Source organism: Moschus berezovskii, chromosome 16 (assembly GCF_049115385.1).
Source record: "Moschus berezovskii isolate FMDL1 chromosome 16, NW_MosBer_1.0, whole genome shotgun sequence".
Classification (NCBI taxonomy): Eukaryota; Metazoa; Chordata; class Mammalia; order Artiodactyla; family Moschidae; genus Moschus; species Moschus berezovskii.
This window is the reverse complement of record NC_142475.1, coordinates 64,122,004-64,142,557: the sequence shown is the minus strand read 5'-3', so window position 1 is coordinate 64,142,557 and position 20,554 is coordinate 64,122,004. Positions and strand designations below refer to the sequence as shown.

The 20,554-nt window shown below is 41.4% G+C and overlaps 1 long non-coding RNA gene across 3 annotated transcripts in view; it reads left to right on the top strand.

Moving 5' to 3' along the window:
• LOC129560305 (uncharacterized) overlaps positions 1–15,360 on the top strand; it is a 48,924-nt gene extending 33,564 nt beyond the window's left edge. For 2 of the 3 annotated variants that reach the window (XR_008686734.2, XR_016039366.1), the window contains exons 3-4: positions 3,475–3,633; positions 7,375–15,360. This is a non-coding gene — a long non-coding RNA (uncharacterized LOC129560305). Of the gene's footprint in view, positions 1–3,474; positions 3,634–3,852; positions 3,943–7,374 lie in introns of all 3 variants that reach the window. The other variant, XR_016039367.1, reaches the window with a different exon arrangement.
• Positions 15,361–20,554: the final 5,194 nt, after the last annotated feature.

Sequence of the window (20,554 nt, the reverse complement as noted above, 5' to 3'; positions counted from 1 at the left end):
GTAATAGTAACTTCAAATTAGAGGCAAGCTTATGTGGAGACAGGCCAGCTCATTCACTCTCCGTTAGAATGTAAACTGTTATAACCCCTTTGGAAGACAATCTGGCAATATGATTGCATAGCCTTAAAAATATTTGTAGCCTATGACCCAGTCATTCTAACCCTGGGAAGCTAGCCTAAGGAAATAATCAAAAATAGTCACAAAGATTTATCCACAAAGATGTTCATTTAAGCACAATTTACACTAGTCAGAAATTCAATTTATAATGGCTACAAATTGAAAACAGCTTAAAAGAACAGAAATAGGTGAATGCCTAGCTAAATTATAATAAAACCATATGATGTATTACATAATCATTGGAAATAATAAGGGTCCAAAATACATAAAAATGGTAACCCCAAATGTTGGGTTTGCCAAAAAGTTCATTTGGTTAGTGAATATGTTATTCAATAAAGTTCTTCATGAAAATGAAAAATGTCTTCTATTTTTACTTAAAACCGAATGAATTTTGGGGCCAGCCGAATATACAAGTATACAAAGGCCCAAAAATGTTTGGCAGAAAGTATCTTAAAATGTTAACAGAAGATAAACATTTTTGGGGTATGAGATATGAGTGGCTTTTATTTTGTTCTTTTTTAATATGTTTTTGCCTTTTTCAAATTATGTTATATGGGAAATGTAATTGTTAAAATCATATAAAAACACTGGTAAGATTTAGAAAATGCCAAATCTGAGTCCAATGCAGTTATGAATTTAAGGAATATAATCTTATTTAATGTTGCAACTATTTTTAAGGGTACCATCATGCCCATTTCACAGATGAGAAAACTAGGCCTGACACTCTTCATTCTCCATATCTAATCTTAGCTATTATTCTAAGAAGCCCTCCTTGACCTTCGAAGTCTAATTAAATCATTCTTTCTCTGAATTTCCATTGTCTTTCTGATCTTTTTTGTTTTTGGTGTGGGAGGGCCTGGGGAGAGGGTGGATAATAGGTAGTGCCTAGCAAGTATATGACACAAAGTATTGGTGGTCTGAATGAATGGATTAAAAAAAAAAAAAAAGAATAACTTACCCAAGCCAGTAAGTGGCAGGGGTGGCCATGTCAGTGTAACTTCAAAGTCACTGTCATCCCTGAATGTTCCCAATGGATCATTAGGACTAAAGTTCATTTCTCAGTACCTTTTCCAAAGTGCAGAGCTTACTGTTGGAACAGAATGGAGTCTGGCCTAGAAGTTATACATGTATCTGGCCCTAAAGACCTGAATGCCTGCAAAGAGCAGCATGGATGTTTCTCTACGGAAGTGTGAGCGTTTTTGCAATGCTTAGCACAGCAACTGGTAATGATTGTTGCTTCTGTTTCCCTTTGAAATTCCATGTTCCTTTACTAAACAGGGCATTATTAATCTGGAGTGAGGGAGTAGGTAAAGAACCTGATTTGCAAAAAGGGTAACAGATTAGTGAAAAGAAGCAGAGTAATGTGTAGATTATGGTGTTTCTACAAGGCTTTGTTCAATAGAGATGATTTAAGGGCAAGCTTTAGCTGGCTGGTCATAATAAGAGCCATGTTATGGAGGGGATTTACACAGCAATTACCATGGTCCTTGCTGGTGGGTTACAATGTTTTAGGGCTCCCTGGATACTTAAGATTAATGTCTGAATCAGCAGTGTTATTGTTGCAGGATCTCAGTGGTGATGGGGAGCCATTTGAGATAGGAATTTTTACCCCTTATCAGAACATAAAATATCTCATAGTCTGCAATAACACCAATGCCTATGGCTTGTAGCTACCCTCAAAATAAGTTAAGCACCACGTTCACTGGTTTCTTCCCTTGGCAGCTAGAATGTGTAAAACAGTCTAGAGCTACTTTTGCTCATCCAGGTAATATGATTAAAGTGGGGATTAGACATGTTCAATCATTCAGAGATGAGGGACTAAAATCATTGACCTGAGCAAGACAATGTTTGTAGAGAAGCTACTATGTAAGTGGTAGATGTGGGCTGCAATTAAGGGCTTTTCTGTGTTCCCTAGAGCAGGTCCACAGCATCTCTGCAGGGGCACAGGCTTTACCTTAGTGTATGTGTTGGTACTAATGATTCTGAAGCCCAGGGAGTTTTAGGAGAATTGACACATTAAGTGCTAAGTATATACCTGACCAAGATGAATTTTGTGAATCAGGAACACATCATGAGCGTCATAAGAGGACTGATTGACTTCCTTATTAGTACAGTTTCTCAAGCCTGGATATCTCTGGGGAGATGGGGCCAAGCCCAAGAAGTGGCCTTCCAAGAAAGTGGTCAAAATGAGTACCATTTATTAGTAAATCACTTTGCTACCCAACTCATCTGGTCAGTGGGGTGAATGCCTTAACTCCTCCTTTCCTCTCCCAAATTCCTGCAGGTTGTGCTAACACCATCTCATGAGAAGTGAGATGAAGACCTAGATACAGAGAATATGATTGTCTCATGACTTCTGAACCATCAAATAGAACCTTGAGAAATGCCATTAGACAAATCTATTTTGAGGGTCTTGGTGAGACTGGGATGCTAGTGTAGACATGATATTCAGCCAGGAGCATGTAAATGTCTGAATCCTACCCTCTCCCTGACCATTATATCTCTGAGAGCAAAGAAAAGTGGTGTTTATTAGCTGGATTGTTAGCCACAAACTCCAATAAAACATATATAGGACTACTGGAAAATTGCTTTCATTTCTGGACAAAGTATTGCCAACTACCCTCAACGTCCTACTCCTCTATTCCCCTGTACTTTGAACTTTTCCATTTAAAGGTCATATCCACACCTACCGAGAAAGATCTATAGTTCTGTTTCTCAAAAAACTGCCCAATGAACATCCTGAAACCTGAGTGCTCAGATCAGCCTTCCTCCACATCTTTGTGTATGTGTATGCGTCTGGGTGAATTGTGATAGTGGAGAAGACTCTTGAGAGTCCCTTGGACTGCAAGAAGGTCAAACCAGTCAAATCCTAAGGGAAATCAGTCCTGAATGTTTATTGGAAGGACTAATGCTGAAGCTGAAACTCCAGTACTTTGGCCACCTGATGCGTAGAACTGATTGATTGGAAAAGACCCTGATGCTGGAAAAGATTGAAAGCAGGAGGAGAAGGGGATGACAGAGGATGAGACGGTTGGATGGCATAACCGACTCGATGGACATGAGTTTGAGCAAGCTCTGGGAGTTGGTGAAGGACAGGGAAGCCTGGCATGCTGCAGTCCATGGGGTCACAAAGAGTCAGACACAACTGAGCGACTGAACTGAACTGATGTGTGTGGAAGTAGGGTTGGTTCTGGGAGGTAGGAGGGCTTGGAAATTAGTAAAACAAAAGGGAGGTCCGGGGCTTCAGCTAGAAAGGAATATCACAAATCCAGAAGGATGAAACAAAGACCGAGATATAGATGACCTGATGCCAGTTATGCTCTTTCACCTTCATTCACTCATCCATTTATTTATCAGACAGACATTTGCTGAACATCGGTGATGCTGTCAAGCCCCATGTCTGGTGATGAGGTGAGCACACATGAGGAGTCTGAGCAGATGGCAAGATCAGAAGTCCTGTGGGAAGGACTGGAAGATTATCTCCCAGCCCTCAGAACGAAGGGAGGAGCAATGAAGGTGAGCGGACCCCCAAAGCTTCTTCCCTTTCTAGACACAACACCTGACAGCACAGTGGCGGCTGGGATGAAGGACACAGCCACAATCAGAGCGAGTCTAGTGTCTAAGGAAAGGTGTGACATTTGAAAGCTTCCATACACACAGACACGTACACTTACAGGCTACCCTTGCCCCTACCAAGCACATGTGAAATCTCACAGTCTTATGTTTGATTCCCAGGTTTGCATGTTAGCTGTGTGACTTTGTTCAACTTGGTCACCCTGTCTGGACAACTACTAGCTCCGGAGCTGCTGTGAAGACTAAACAAGAGTATGTAGTCTAGAGCTGGCCCTGGGGTGTGGATGCCATCTGATGAATGAGGAATTTTTTTTTTCCTTGTGTCTTCCTTGAGAGCAGACCCAGTCTATTGTTTATTCTTTACAATGACACAAAATTATGAAAGAAACAGAGAGAGGGAGTGAGATAGGGAAATTTGAAAAAAGAAGAGAAAAGCATAGCCTGATCAAGAAACTAAGTTTGCAGGTAGATTTGATCCACTCTTCTTTAACATAGGAACAGGTCCACGATGTCTAGTTTCCAGTCCAATCATCATGAAGGGAAATAGTCAACACTTACCCAATGATGCATTTAATATCAAGTAAAATAGAATACAGATAACAAGTAGATACACCATTTATTGGGCTTCCCTTATGGCTCAGATGGTAAAGGATCTGCCTGTAGTGCAGGAGACCTGAGTTGGGAAGACTCCCTGAAGAAGGGAATGGCAACCTACTCCAGCATTCTTGCCTGGGAAGTCCGATGCACAGAGGAGCCTGGCGGGCTACAGTCTATGGGGTCACAGAGTCAGACACAACTAAGCGATTGAACACACACGCACGCACACACACACATACCATTGATGATCAAACACCAATATGATATGCTGGCTGATTTGCTTATCTATAAGTCTGGTTGCATTTTCCTGGGTAGAGAAAGCAGAACATTTGGAAACTATCTAGGCCTCCTCCTTGTCTCAAAATATTGATTACAGAAGTCATAGTTTATTGGTCACTTGGCACATATCAGGTATTTTTATTACATTTTTTTCATCCTAAAACATCTCGGTGATAGAGGTATTTCTAGTGTAAGTTTCCAGGTGAGAATATTAAGGTTGAGAAATATAAGTTAGGTGCCTGAGATTAGTTAGTTTAGGAAGTGACAAAATCCAGATTGCAAATGAGGTCTATGTACCTGCACAGCTAACACTCATTTACACACTCCACCACACTGTGGAGTCCATCACATTTGTAGGAAAAAGGTGGGCTTGAACAATCTCTGCTCCATTTGATAAGTGAATTATTTTTTGAGGTCAATAGCATTGGATAAGAATAAGAAAGACATGGTGTGGGAGTATAGGCAGTGTGGGATGACGGGATGGGGAAGAAAGCCACGGCAGTGAGGAACACATAGAAGACCCCCAGTCCTTGGTTCCTACATGAATGGCTGCATCGGCATCCATGAAACAGCCATGGAGATGGAGGAGGAAGAACTGTTTCAGTATCGTCCTTCGTTTTTCAAATGAACAGTCTGAAATTTTACACCTTCATTCTAGTCAGTAATACACATAAAAATCAAAGATTTTGACCCAAAATATGCATAAGATGACAGAAGGCAGTGCTTACTGAACACCTGCTAGTACCACATTGAGGCACACATCATCTCATCTAAACCTCAGAACCTGTTTCCCTGCTTCCTGCAGTGAAGAATCTGCCTGCAATGCAGAAGACACAGGTTCGATCGCTGGATTGAAAAGATCCCCCGGAGAAAGAAATGGCAACCTTCTCCAGTATTCTTGCCTGGGAAATCCCATGGGCAGAGGAGACTGGTGGGCCATAGTCCATGCGCAGTCACTCAGTCATGTCCAGCCCTTTGCAATCCCATGGACTGTAACCCACCAGTCTCCTCTGTCCACAGGATTACCCAGGCAAGAATACTGGAGTGGGTTACCATTTCCTACTCCAGGAGGTCTTCCCAACCCAGGGATCGAACCCATGTTTCCTGCGTCTTCTGCATTGGCAAGTGGATTCTTTACCACTGTGCCACCTGGGAAACCCTGGGATACAGCTGATGAGGTTGCAGAAGAGTCAGATACAACTTAGCAACTAAAACAACAGCAACAAAAAACCTCATAAGCCTGTCTGCAAAGAATTCTATCCATTTATAGAGTTAGATGGAGAAGGCAATGGCAACCCTCTCCAGTACTCGTGCCTGGAAAATCCCATGGGAGGAGCCTGGTGGGCTGCAGTCCATGGGGTCGCTAAGAGTCGGACACGACTGAGCATCTTCACTTTCACTTTTCACTTTCACGCACTGGAGAAGGAAATGGCAACTCACTCCAGTGTTCTTGCCTGGAGAATCCCAGGGACGGGGGAGCTTGGTGGGCCGCTGTCTATGGCGTTGCACAGAGTAGGACACGACTGAAACAACTTATCAGCAGCAGCATAGAGTTAGCAACTGGATTTTTGATAAACTAAGCAACTTGCCCCAAAACTGTTGAGCTACTGAGAAGAATTTATGATGGAACTCATGCATCTCTAACCTCAAAGGCCAAGCAGTGGTCCCTGTTCTACATGCTGATCTTGACCTGATTTTCTTTTACAAACTTCAACTGTGGGTTAAAAATTATTAACAAAAATTATTAACACAGATTGTCTTCTGGTAGAAGAATTAAGAACAGGAATGGGAGAGTTTCCATCAATGTTTTTGTATCTTTCCAATTTTGAAACATGAATTTAGTACCTATTCAAAACAAATTGTCAAAGTTAACTTTAAAGTGGATTAACATGAACATTAAGTTAAAAAAAAATCTGGTTACTTATGGTTTAAATCCATATAATCGTCAAATTTAAGAAATAGATGATGACAAAGAAAAAAAGCCTTAAGGAGAAACATATATTGAATTTTCTTCCCTCTCTCCCTGTCATGTCAATTAAAGTCGATAAACACTTATTGAGCAACTCCTACACATCAATCTGGGAATTATACAGCTTTTTAAAATGTTCCTAAGATTGTATGAGGAAAAAAAGATTATAGGTGAAAAAATAATTGTAATTTAGTTTATATTGTTTATACGCTTATAAGTTATTTTGAAATTCTTTTCTGAAATAAGGAATGAAAAAATAAACAAGCTAAATAAAACAAGTTTAAAAATCAAGTGTTGAAATACCATCTTTCTACAAAATTAGAAAACATCATTCTTAAAGGTAACCTTTTTAACCTCCCATTGTCACCTACTACACATAGAAATCACATTTTTCTCTTTACTTAGAGAAGTCCCATTTACAGACTAAGTAGACCCTGCTGTAAATGTTAACAAACAACATAAATGTGCACTTTCTATAACTTTCTTTTATTTTTGTTAATAGCAATTGACATGACATGGAATGATTATTGTGTGCCTGACACTAAGTTAAATATTTTTCATGTTTTGCTGTTCAATTCCAAGAATCCCCTGGAAAGTGGATATAGCTGACCCCATTTTAGAGATGAGAAAACTGGGACTCAGAGAGGACAGTCCTGTGACCAGAAAGAGATCAAGCTGGGATCTGAACTCCTCTGACAAAAGAATGGGCTCTCAATTATTACATTTTCCTGATTTACAAAGATAAATATAGGTTCCAGGATGCCTGGGGTAAGCAAGGGCTCTGTTATTGCTTTTCTTTTTTATTTTCTTCATTCTTTTTTTTTCCTTGTTATTTCTAGCCCGGACTACCACCTGGTACCACCTTTTGTTCAAAAATGAGAATGGACATGGACCATCACAGACGGAGATCCACATTCCTATCATGGATTTATTCAAAAGCACCTAGATTTCACAAGAGGAAATGATGAGGCATTTTTCTGAGATGCTGAAAGTATTCTGTTAGTCAGCAATGAAAAAAAAAAGCTCTGAAAATTCCTCAAAGGTAAAAGGTAGCCTTTCTTCTCCCAAAGTTCTGATATGGTCCCAAAAGGAAATAGAAACTTGCATAATTCAGGCTCCAGTGATTCTTCATTCACTCTTATTAACTGCAAATCTTTGCCACATTTTTCTTTACTAGTTAGTTAAATGCTTAAGCTCCTGAGTCACTGGGCCGTCTACTGGTTAGAGCTTGTTCTAACTCTTCCACCCTCAAATGGAACTTGCAAGGAATTAGGCACTGCAAAGATTCTACATTCATGTCCTGAAAACAAGCCAGCAATGAGATCGCCAAGAAGGACAGATAAGCATGAGTATTAAGACCAACTAATGCTGAGTCAAGGCCTTCCAATACATTGCCAGTGGGAAGAAGATAGAAAAATTCTGTTTCTTTATTTATTCATGTATGTCTTCTTCCCTCTGAAGATCTGGATTTATTTTGGTCCTCTCATCCTTATTACATTCAAGAGCACAGTTGTATTGAGCCTGCAGTTTGAAAATGGCCTTGAATTTGTCTCCAGCAGTGATGGAGCCAGACATGAGGCCAGGTCTCCTGTTCTCTGTAGCTAGAGGCCAGAAGTTTGTCCAAGTCACAGAATCTGAGAAAACCAACAGCACATGAGACATGAAATGAGCATGTGCAGGAGGTGGGAAATTTGCCTCTTCCAGAAAAGTCACATCTTCAGCATAGACAACTTCAATCCTTACTACTCAGTGCCAAGCAAGGTTCCCAGTGGGTGTTCCATTAACACCCACTTTAAAGTGGATTAACATGAACATTAAGTTAAAAAAAAATCTGGTTACTTTATTCCCAAGCTTGTATCTAATGACACAAACTACTTAGTATAAATATATGACCTTCCACTGATCGGCTCAAAAATACTTTTCTAAAGGTCGCTTCACCTTTACTCATTGGCAGAGTAGCTGTCAGAATGTTCACAGTTCCCCAGAAGCTGTATCCTCTCGGGCTTGCCTCATTTACCTTCTCTGCCCTTCCCTGGATACCATTATCTTCCTAAAAAATTAAATCCGATTATATTGCGTGCACACCTGCACCCACTCTACTTTAATCGGGATCTCCACCTTTGCACCTAGAATGGAGTCCATGCTCTTTAAAAAGGAATAAAAGACCCTTCTCAGTCCAACTCCAATCTGCTCCTCCAGCTTCATCTCCACTATCCTCTTCTTCTTCCTCTCCCTTCCCTGATGTTGCCACAAAAATCATCTTTCATTTCTCACCATTTCCAGAGGATACCAATCCCAAATTCAATAGCTTTGTGCACTTCTGCTCCTCCACCTGGTGTTGCCATCTCTTCTATCTCTACTGAGAAAACTTCTCACTCTTCATGAGCTAGTTCTTGTAGCCCCCTCTGAGAAGCCCCAGATGGAGACAGTTATATCCTTCCCTGTGAGTACAGCACGAAAAAGCAGCGTTCTTCCTCCACATGTCTCACTATTCCTCTAAAGTAGCTTACCTGCCTGTCTCCCTATCTCCCCATTAATCTGTGTATTTCTAGAAGGCAGGATCACTTTCTATTTCTTAGATTCCACAGCACCTAGCACAATGCATATCATGTAAAAGTTGCTTAGTAGCTATTTGTAGAATAAATGATAAGTGCTTTGGGTGACTTGGCATATGATAATGATGTTGGCATTCCCGAAAACTCCCCATGTGATCAAATAGTCAGGCTCCCCTGCATTGCCACAAGCCTTATCATCAACTTTGAGAACATCTTCCTCTGCCTCTGAATATCTTGGTCTAGCAAAGATGGCAAAGTCCCAGGGAGCAGGAAACAGAAGGAACCAGCTTCAGGTTTCACTAGTACCTCGCACCTGCTCGGAACAGTAGAGGATGCTAACGGGATGCTAAGAGGTGCTGCAATCATCATCTACTTTCCTGAACATGATAAGGCTGAATAAAATGCTCTGCAAATTGCATGTACTTGTTAAAGCTTGAGCACTAACGCCATAAAGCAAAATGATAGAATGCCAAGGCCGAAGAGACCTTGATATCAACCACTTTTTTTGTAGAGATGAGAACACTCATGAGACCCAGAGAGGGAAAGAAATAGGAACATGAATATAAACAATAAATTCACAAGTGTGCCCTGGACTACAGTGGAAAACATTCTCTAATAGATGAAAGGGGGTGTCTATTTAAAGAGTTAGCTTTTCTGTGCTTGCCTAAGAAACACTCAGGCACAGCTCTGAGCCACCCGGCTCTGCACTGGATCCCAGATCCCCGTGTAAAGCAGAGCAAACCTGGGAGACCGACATAGACCTTGGCACCTCTCACTGTGATTGTGGAACACTGACATTTTTGTTGAGGGTGACTAAGACAGATGATTTGCCTTGGTTAGAAATTAGTCAGATGGCATTTCCTTAGGCTTTGCTTTCATTTCTCAGAGAAAGGTTGGAATGCATGAAGGACTTGGTCCTCTTTTCAGATTATTTCATGAATGATCCATAGTTGTTGCATAGCTTCCAGAAGCCTAGGGCAAGAGAACCTGAGAATGAAGGGAACACCAGGACCTTTCCAAACACCAGGAAAGGTCCAACAGGTGCTAAGCGGGGGCCTCAGGAGAACTCATGACAAATCCTGGATCCTGATTTCCTAACTTGTGAAACAAAGGGCTTTGACCTGCTCTGGGAATCCTTCAGGTCTCTGAGGCCACTCATGAATGGTCATTCACTTAACACATCTCTCTTGCCTCTTGTGTGTTGGGCTCTGTGGTTGGCCCTGAGAAGGGAATGACACCAAGACCCAATCATTCCTGCCATCATGGAACTCCAGGTGGAGACAGGCAATAAAGCACTGGAAAACACGCATTAAAGGTTGTTACCAATCATTATGAAAGAAATAGTGAGGACCTGAGGTATTCAATTCCAGAACATAAGGAATCACATGGGGGTGGCAGTGGCACTCATTTTAGATCGGGTCAGGTCTAATGATCTAATTTAGATTACGTCAGGAATGTCTTCTCTTCGGAGGGGGTTTCTAAGCTGAGACTTAAAGGACAAAAATAAAAAAAGCTAGCAATTAAAAAAAATTAAGTCTGGAACTTTCGAGGCAGAGAGAACAGAATATACAAGAGGCTAAGAGGGGAGAAAGTTTGGCCTGTTGGAGAAATTGAAAGAAGACACTTGTGACTTTTGGACATGAAGTAGGGAACGGAAGGGGGTTGTACAGAATGAAGTGAGAAGGGGAGGCAGGCATGGAAAGGTCAAAATATTGGTTTCAGTATCACAGCGAGGGGGTTCATTAAGCGAGAAGGCAGCACAGCTTGGTTTACATTCTGACTCTGATGGCTGTTGGGGGAATAACCTGAATTGGAGCCAATACAGGAACTGAGAGCTATCTCAGGAGGCCGTTGAAGGAGGCCTGGGAAGGAATGACCATGGCCACCTTCAGGTGGAGAGAGGTAGATGAGTTTGATGAATATTTATTGGGACTTCTTGTATATGGTCAATACAGGACCTCTTGATGGACTAGTATTTGGATAATCATTTGCAGGATGGAAGTGCCACTGAATTAGGGCTAGGTGCCGTGAGTATACAAGATGAAGAGGATGTGGTCTTATGTCCAGACCTTTAGGAGCTCACAGTTCATGCAGCTCTCACAGAAGCAGGTGAGTTACAATAGTTTCCATAGCAATATGTTGTACAGTAGAGTTTCAATCAACATGTTCATCCGTAACAGAGGAGGAAGAAGAGGTTTCAGAAAGGAGTAGGCCTGTGAGCTGGGCCATGAATGACAGGCTCTGGTCTATCAAGCAGAGAAGGGAGGAAAAAAGCACTAGAAAGCACAAGAGCAGAGCCAGTGTGGCGTGAAAACACAGGAACAGTGCGTGGTGTTAGACTGGGGCCAATTCTAGGAGTAAGTTGGCCTGGTGGCTCAGTGGTAAAGAATCCGCTTGCCAGTGTAGGGGACCTAGGTTCTATCCCTAGGTCAAGAACAACCCCTGGATAAGGAAATGGCAATCCAATATTCTTGCCTGGGAAATCCCATGGACAGAGGAGCCTGGCAGGCTACAGTGCATGGGGTTGGGAAAGGGCCCGACACAATTTATTGACTAAACAACAATTCAGTGAGTGCATTAGAAAGATGAGGCTGGAAATGTAGACTTAAGGTTGGATTTTGGAGGGTTTGAAACTCTACTGGAGGTGTCTGCATTCATTAAGAATTTTAGAGTGACAATATTAGCTCTAAGATTGGAAAGATAATTCCAGGGATGAGATCCATGATGGTGTAGGATTAGCTTCATCACTGAGTGATTTGACACTGGAATGGGTTTCCAAGTTATTCTAAAACTCTGTTACTGTGGTGGGAACAGGGAACCGACACATCACCCCTTTTGCCAGGTCTGTTCTCTGAACCAAATCAACAATGAAGGAAAAGGTAATATCCATATCAAACAGCTGTAGAGACGGACCTTGTGCCAGACACTGTTCTAAATGCTTAATGCATCTTAACTCATTAAATCCTTACAACTCTGAGCAGGTAACAGAGTAGGAATTTAAACCTCAGCTCTTCAAGGCCATCACCGATGCCCTCACCCACAAGGTCTTTCTGCCTCTGAATGAATGTAGCATGAAAATATTACCTTTATTATACAAAATGTCACTTTGGAAAATGGTCTTATACCTGCAGGCAAGTGGACTTCCTCATCTAAACCCCAGAAGCATCTGGCTTCTAGGCATAGGTGTACCTACCTGATACATCTGAGACAGACCTACCTACAAGGCATAGGGAATGCTGGAATAGCTCAGATTTCAACAATAACTGTTTCATAAAATTCCTTGCATGGACAAGAACAATAGCAAATATGTGTGCTTTCTGAGTAGTGCTTTCTGGGCAGTGGGGGGTAGGACTCAAGGAACTGGATTACACGTGCCTGGGTTCTCCTCCCAAAGCACGAATTATACAGAGCATTCCTCCTCTGGGGAGTGACAGTTGCCCCTCTGAGAGAGGTAGAGCTGGTATATTAGTATAGGACAACTTATCCCCCATGGAAGGGAGCACAAAGAGCAAGTCGCTTAGTCGTGTCTGACTATTTGCTATCCCATGGACTGTGGCCTACCAGGCTCCTCTGTCCATGGAATTTTCCAGACAAGCATACTGGAGTGGGTTGCCATTTACTTTTCCAGGGGATCTTCCTGACTCAGGGATCGACCCCAGGTCTCCCACATAGCAGGCAGATGCTCTACCATCTGAGTCACCAAGGATCATGGCTACCAAGAGCAAAGAAACTCAACATCGGATACCTAGCACAACTGAGTCTGCCTAAAAGAGATATGGTTTTATGTAATAGAATACAATATACTTAGCACTAAACTTACGTCTACAGAAAATTAACATGTTGATATTCTTCAGTAAATAGGCAAATATTCATTGCCTACAAGGAGTCCAGCATTATAATTAGAACTATCATTAAAAATATTTAGGATCTTTTATACTATCAAAGGGCTTCCCAGGTGGCTCAGCTGATAAAGAATCCACCTGCCAGTGGAGGAGATGTGGTTTTGATCTCTGGGTAGAGAAGACACCCTAGAGAAGGAAATGGCTACCCACTCCGGTATTCTTGCCTGGGAAATCCCAGGGACAGAGGAGCCTAGCAGGCTACAGTCCATGGCAGTAGCAAAAGAATCAGACATGACTGAGTGATTAAATAAGAACAAATAGTATCAAAGTATAAATCCCTCATTTAACCAGAAGTTCTGAATAATTTTCAATAAATTTATTGAACCCAGAGATAATTTCGTATGCTTTCTGTTGTGATATGTTTATATATATATATATATATATAAATTGAGGCATCAGGAGAAGAAAGAACAATTCAGACCTCATGGAATCCATAGAATTTTAGAAATGTTAAAGTCACCACATTCCTAAGATGCCTGTTCCCTGCTTTGATATCATATGTGATAGTGAAATGAAGTGAAAGTCGCTCAGTCGTGTCTGATTCTTTGTGACCCCGTGGACTAAAAAGTCCATGGAATTCTCCAGGCCAGAACACTGGAGTGGGTAGCCTTTCCCTTCTCCAGGGGATCTTCCCAACCCAGGGATTGAACCCAGGTCTCTCGCATTGCAGACAGATTCTTTACCAGCTGAGACACAAGGGAAACCCATCATATGTGATAGACAGCATACAATTAGTGGTTAGAATCCTTTGTACTGAGGAGATAAATCCAAATTAGAAATATTTTTTCACTGAAAGGTGGAGAGCTGCGAACTAGATCTCCCACAATGAGTTAGTCCTATATGTATCAACATAAGCTCAAAACACTGTAAAATAGTTATCCAAGTTTATTAAAATCTAAGGAAAGAAGATTGGGTAACATGGATGCCTGGCAGTTGGGAACTGTTGAAGTTATACAATAGTAGCATATCACTGGGGCTTCCCTCTTAGCTCAGTTAGTAAAGAATCCGCCTGCAATGCAGGAGACCTGGGTTTGATCCCTGGGTAGGGAAGATCCCCTGGAGAAGGAAATGGCAACCCACCCAGTATTCTTGCCTGGAGAATCCCATGGACAGAGGAGCCTGGTGGTCTACAGTCCATGGGGTCTCAGAGTCAGACACGACTTAGCAACTAAACCACCACAACATATCATTACATGACCATTTGTGATAACAAAAAAGTGAAGTGTGTACACACACACACATTTAGGTGAGTTTGTTATAAAACAATGGCAAATAGTTGGAGAGAGTTCCCTGTCTCTAGCTTTTCAGACAGAGGTAGAAGTAAAGATAATCAAGAATCATACAAGCTTCTGTTCAGTTGTAGAAAACGCAGCAAAGCAAAGTTTCACAGCTTGTGCTTGCTTGAAACTTTCTTGTTACTGGAGGTGAGAGATCATCAGTAAGAACCCGGTGTAAAGAAAGAGGTGGGAGGTATTGAAGTTCAATGCAAAATGGTGGCCAGGGAGAATCCACAGGATTAGGAGCCAGCAGACATTGTCCTGTCACCTGCTGATCTTGTGTGAGCCTGGTCAAGTCACTTTGACTTGGTACGTGTCAGTTTCCTAATCTGGAAACTAGGAGAAGTGGCTGCAAATTGTGTCTGAGGTCCTTTCATCTTGAAGATGCTAGCATCTTACATGCAGTTCTAGAATCCAACTCATATCCCTGTCAACTCCCCGTACAGTGTGAGTTTATTAGAAAGTGTAGTTTAATTATCATTCATTCTTCCCATATCCATAGCAGATATGACAAATGGCCAATATAAGTAGCATCAGTTAATGATAAATAATAAATAAAGTTTTTCTGACACACACACCCCCAAGCTATTAGATTGTTATCTTAATGTTCCCTCAGAGTGAGAGAATGGACAGAAAACATGTTTATTTTCCATCTTGAACATTACTGAACCACATTCCATATAATTTAGTGTAATTAAATCAACACATTAATACATCTATAATTGGCCATTGTCAATTTCTCCCAGACACAGGAAAGTCAGATATACATGTTTTTAGAATCTGTCTTCTTATTTTCAATATGATCTATTTAATCAAGTATCCCAAAAGCTTGGTGGGTTAATATGAAAATGCCCAAGGCAGTAATCTAGAATGTACAATTTAAATCATTTGATTTTAAAAAACCTTAGACCTTTTTTAAAGGCAATTCTTTTACCTTTGTGGCTGAAATTCTAATCTGCTACTTCCTCTTATAAAGATCAGGCAGTTACAAAGATGTCAAAAGGTAATCCTAAGCCTCCACAGTAAAGAATCAAAGGAAATCAAATAATATAAAAAGAGAAATAAATTTCTGATATTCCAAATCTTATTACTTGGACTTGAAGACTGGGTGACCATGGGATACAGCCTAAAAAATAAGCGCTTGATCTTAATACTGATCATAAAAAGATTAAAAAAAAAAAAACCAAGGTGGAATTATAAGGTTCTTATACAAGCAGTCTTCAACCACATAATGTTAGGAATGAAGCAATTAACAAATACTCCTGTGTGCTTATTGTTGAGGGAAGTGGGATGAGTGGAAGGGACATTTAGTGGTACTGTGCAGAAATGTTCATTCATTTTTCTAAGATGCAGAGTATTTATTTTTAGCATAGACTATACATTTAAAGTAATGTTTCTCAGTAAGAAAAACAAGCTGAAAATAATAGCCTGCTGCTGGAGAGAATAGAGGATGGCTCTAACAGAAGAATTAGCATGCCTGCACCAAACAGAAAACACGGACTCTACGAGCATGAGAGAGACAGAGTTAAAGCTAAGATGACCAACTGTTCCACTTCCCCAGGACTATACAGGCTTTAACACTGAAAGTCCAACATTTCCAGGATGGCTGGCTTCCCCAACTGCAGCACCTTGCAGCGATCCTATAACAAGCAAAGACAGAGGGTCTCATCATCAGTGACACAACACTTGAGAGATGGAAGCTTGAAGCCCTTATAGATGCTGTAAATCAAAAGAAGCTCCCAGGACCAAAATGAGATGGTCCTCTTAGCTAATGCTGTTTAAACCCATCATTAATTCTTGAGCAAGGAACCAGTAATTAAACTACAAACCCATCACATAGTCTCTCTAGTGTTCTCTGTGTAGGTTTGTGAAGCTTAAATATCAAAGACTGATTCACATGGCACCAATCCATCTTCTGCCCAGGAAGACACAGCATTTTTATCAAAGACTCCTTCTTGTTTATCCCTGGTTCAATTATAACACGGAATTTGCTCAAGACGTGGCTCTAGACCAGAGCTTCTCAAACTGGAATCACCTTGAGGTCTTGTGAAATGCAAATTTTTATTTGGTAGAAGGGGATTGGAAAGGGTCTTTTCCAATGAGTTGGCTCTTTGCCTCAGGTCACCAAAGTACTGGAGCTTCAGCTTCAGCATCAGCCCTTCCAATGAATATTCAGGGTTGATTTCCTTCAGGATTGATTGATGTGAACTCCTTGCAGTCCAGGAAACTCTCAAGAATCTTCTCCAGAAACAATTTGAAAGCATCAGTTCTTTGGCACTCAGCCTTCTTTATGGTCCAACTCTCACATCTGCACATGACTACTGGAAAAACCATGACTTTGACTATGAAGACCTTTAGCAACTTACTTTACCCATCTCTAGCTTATTTCCCTATCTGTCCAAAGATATGATGCTAATACCTCCCACTTAAGGATTATTTCAAAGAATGAATGAGATTATCAATGTGAAAGTCAAGAAGCAACAATTAGAACCGGACATGGAATAGCAGACTGGTTCCAAATCTGGAAAGGAATACGTCAAGGCTGTATATTGTCACCCTGCTTATTTAACTTATATGCAAAGTACATCATGCGAAATGCCAGGCTGCATGAAACACAAGCTGGAGTCAAGATTGCTGGGAGAAAAATCAATAACCTCAGATACACAGATGACACCTCCCTTATGGCAGAAAGAAAGAAGAGCTAAAGCGCCTCTTAATGAAAGTGGAAGAGGAGAGTGAAAAAGTTGGTTTAAAACTCAACATTCAGAAAACTAAGATCGTGGTCCCATCACTTCATGGCAAATAGATGGGGAGAAACAATGAAAACAGTGAAAAGACTTTATTTTTTTTTTTGGTTCCAAAATCACTACAGATGGTGACTGCAGCCATGAAATTAAAAGATGCTTGCTCCTTGAAAGAAAAGTTATGACCAACCCAGACAGCATATTAAAAAGCAGAGACATTAATTTGCCAACAAAGATCTGTCTAGTCAAAGCTATGGTTTTTCCAGTAGTCATGTATGGATCTGAGAGTTGGACTGTAAAGAAAGCTGAGCACTGAAGAATTGATGTTTTTGAACTGTGGTGTTGGAGAAGATTTTTGAGAGTCCCTTAGATTGCAAGGAGATCCAAACAGTCAATCCTAAAGGGAATTAGTCCTGATTATTCATTGGAAGGACTGATGCTGAAGATGAAATTCCAACATTTTGGCCACCTGATGCAAAGAACTGACTCATTGGAAAAGACCCTGACACTGGGAAAGATTGAAGGTGGGAGGAGAAGGGGACAACAGAGGATGAGATGGTTGGATGGCATCACAGACTCGATGGACATGAGTTTGAGTAAATTCTGGGAGTTGGTGATAGACAGGGAAGCCTGGTGTGCTGCAGTTCATGGGGTTGCAAAGAGTCAGACATGACTGAATGACTGAACTGAACTAATTGATGTGAAGAATCTGGCACTGCACCTTGCGCTGAATAGGAGCTTAATAAGTGATATTTCCCCTTGCCACCTGATTGGTTTGGGGGTACAAGAATTAATAAGATACACATCCCAGTTTTCAGTCTACCTGAGAAGACAGCAAACAGAGACATACATGTGACTATTGTTTCTTCCTTGTAATCAGTGTATTAGAGACACACAATGAGAAAAAGCCAGCATCTATTTATAGGAAGCTCATCATGTTTATGTGCTCTGTTGCTTGACAGGGTACATCTGGGGAGCTTCAGATGTTTCTGTGGTTGGTCACTGTTTTGGTTTTTGGTTCATGGCGTTTGGTTGGTTTCATTTTACTATAGTTTTGAAAGCAGACATGATTTGGCAGATGTTTAGAGTAATAGGTGTGCCTTACTTTTGATGTCTTTGAGAACACAGAGTCCTTGAGGACTGGAGCAATGTCTTTCTATAGATTGTATTTTCTAACAAACAGTGAGGTAGTTCCTGAGCATTAAAAAATGCTTCTCCAGATTACATAACAGGCTATTCTTCAGGAAGCAGAGTGACTTAGTGTGAGAAAACTAAAGAAAACCAGCACATTCCACATGAATCTTGTTCAGCTTGACAAGGGGCCAACGTGATAAGTGAGTTAATAGAGAAATTCGAAATGAATCCTGTAATTAGGACTTGGATGAAGTCTTAAACCTGATATTTCCCAGATAAACTGGTGATGGTGATTTGAGGTTGATAATGATGATCCATTGGAAATAGACTTGCTGACCTAGGACTTAGGAGAGATGGGTTGAAGTCCCACTCACATCCCTAACTAGATGTGTTAAATATCACTCAACATTTAAGTGACACTGTAATTTACAATGAATCCCACTACCATCTCATTTGATCCTTATACCCTTCTTTGTAATATAACTATCCCTATTTCACAAATGAGGAAGTCGAGGCTTGGGGTTTATAAGTGGTCAAGTCTTAGATACTAGGCTAGTCCACAGTGGCACCAACTATGCACCCCAGCTGCATCTCATTTCCAAAGACTTTACTCTTCCCACTAAAAGTCAGCCATAATCAATATCAGGCAGTTACTTTACTGTCTGTGCCTCAATTTCTTCATATCTTGGCCCTACTTACTTCACAGTGATAACATGATAAAAATATGAGTTAATGATGGAAAAGAGCTTTGAAAGTACAAAGCCCTGTACAAGCCTAGAATATTATTAGGATGGTTCAAGAAGTGTGGAAGTGAACCAGAACAAGGAAAGTGTGTCAATAAACCCACCACCCTCACTGAAGTCTATGAATGAGGCACCCTGAAGTTTTCATTATTTTTTAGTTAACACTCTGCATTTCTAAAAGCCTCCTGGAATATTTTACTTTCACTTGCCAATTTTTGTTAATCCCACTTGGGCTGAGTCCAAACTTGAAACAATTTCATCTGAAAAAAAATTTTTTCAACTTCAATACAGTTCAGAGTATAAAGTCCTCTTTCACAGAGAATAAAAATAAGGTTTACAGTGGAAATGATGTTGTCGACAGGCCCAGCCAGTCATCCAGAGCTGAGTGAGTGGAGGAGGGAGTCTGGCTTCAGTGGTCAGATTCAACGTCATTTCACCCAGCTCCTCCTGTGAAGAACTTTGTGAATGTCCTGGGCTTGCAATGAACTTAACGATGCTGGAGCTTGCTTCCACGAACCGTATAGTTTGGGAGAGTAACTTCTCCAATCATCCAAAAGAAACACAGGCTACGGATCAGGATTGGTCTAAACCGGCTGGATCATTAAACCTGAAATCCAAGGCTGTTAACGAGGTAGGGCAAGTGGGCCCCATGCCAATGGGTTTTCAGCCTCGGGTAGACTTTACTTAAACAAGGCCACGAACTCTTTCAGCTACCTCCTTTCTTTAATGCTTCATAGTGAATTTGAAACAAGTGATGAATTAAGAGCTGCTATTACCGAGCTTACAGAAATAAAGCCTTCCCCTGAGATGGGCTAGAGAAGGTTATCCAGCCACACGACAGCTATAACCCAGTGGTGATGCACCGAGGATGGACAAAGGATGGAAGAGGGTCAGGAGTGTAAGAGGATCACCATCCCCCACCCAGTCTTCGGGTGAGCTTGCTGTCCCTAAAACCAGATGATACACATGGAGAAGGGCAGAGCCTCGAGATGCAAGAATGGAGGCCTCAGCCCTGGGTCACCTGCACCCAGTTCTCACCTGCTTTAGTAAGAACTTTCTAAAGTTACTGTGCCCCATTGTTATGCAAGCTGGGCCCCACATCACACAGGACACCAGGGTCTTCAGAGCTGAAGAATGATGATTTGGATGAAATAAAATACGTATTAAGGTGAAATAAGAGAAATGAAGCCTTCCCTTTCTGTTGCCCATCCCATCCCAGATTATGCCCAAAGGTCAAATATACTGTGAAACCTGCTCATGCTCAGTGACATCTGACTCTTTGCAACCCCATGAACTGTAGCTCACCAAGCTTCTCTGTCCATGGGTTGTCCCAGGCAAGGATACTGGAGTGGGTTGTCATTTCCTCCTCCAAGGAGGTCTTCCCAACCCAGGGATCGAACCTGCATCTCCTGCATTGGCAGGCAGATTCTTTACCATTGAGCCACCTGGGAAGCCATACTGTGACACCTGCACGTGTCCAAGAGGACCCTGGTCTGGTTGCTTCCATGCTTTTGGACCTGATAGCTGCTACCTGAATTCTCATCCCCAAGGCTTCATCACTGCCTTCACCCCTCTTTATGATTCTGAATGTGGGTCAGATTTTTCTTCTTCCAGAAAGTTCTCCTTGATTCCTCAGACAGTACGTGGGGGCTCCTGGCCTCTAC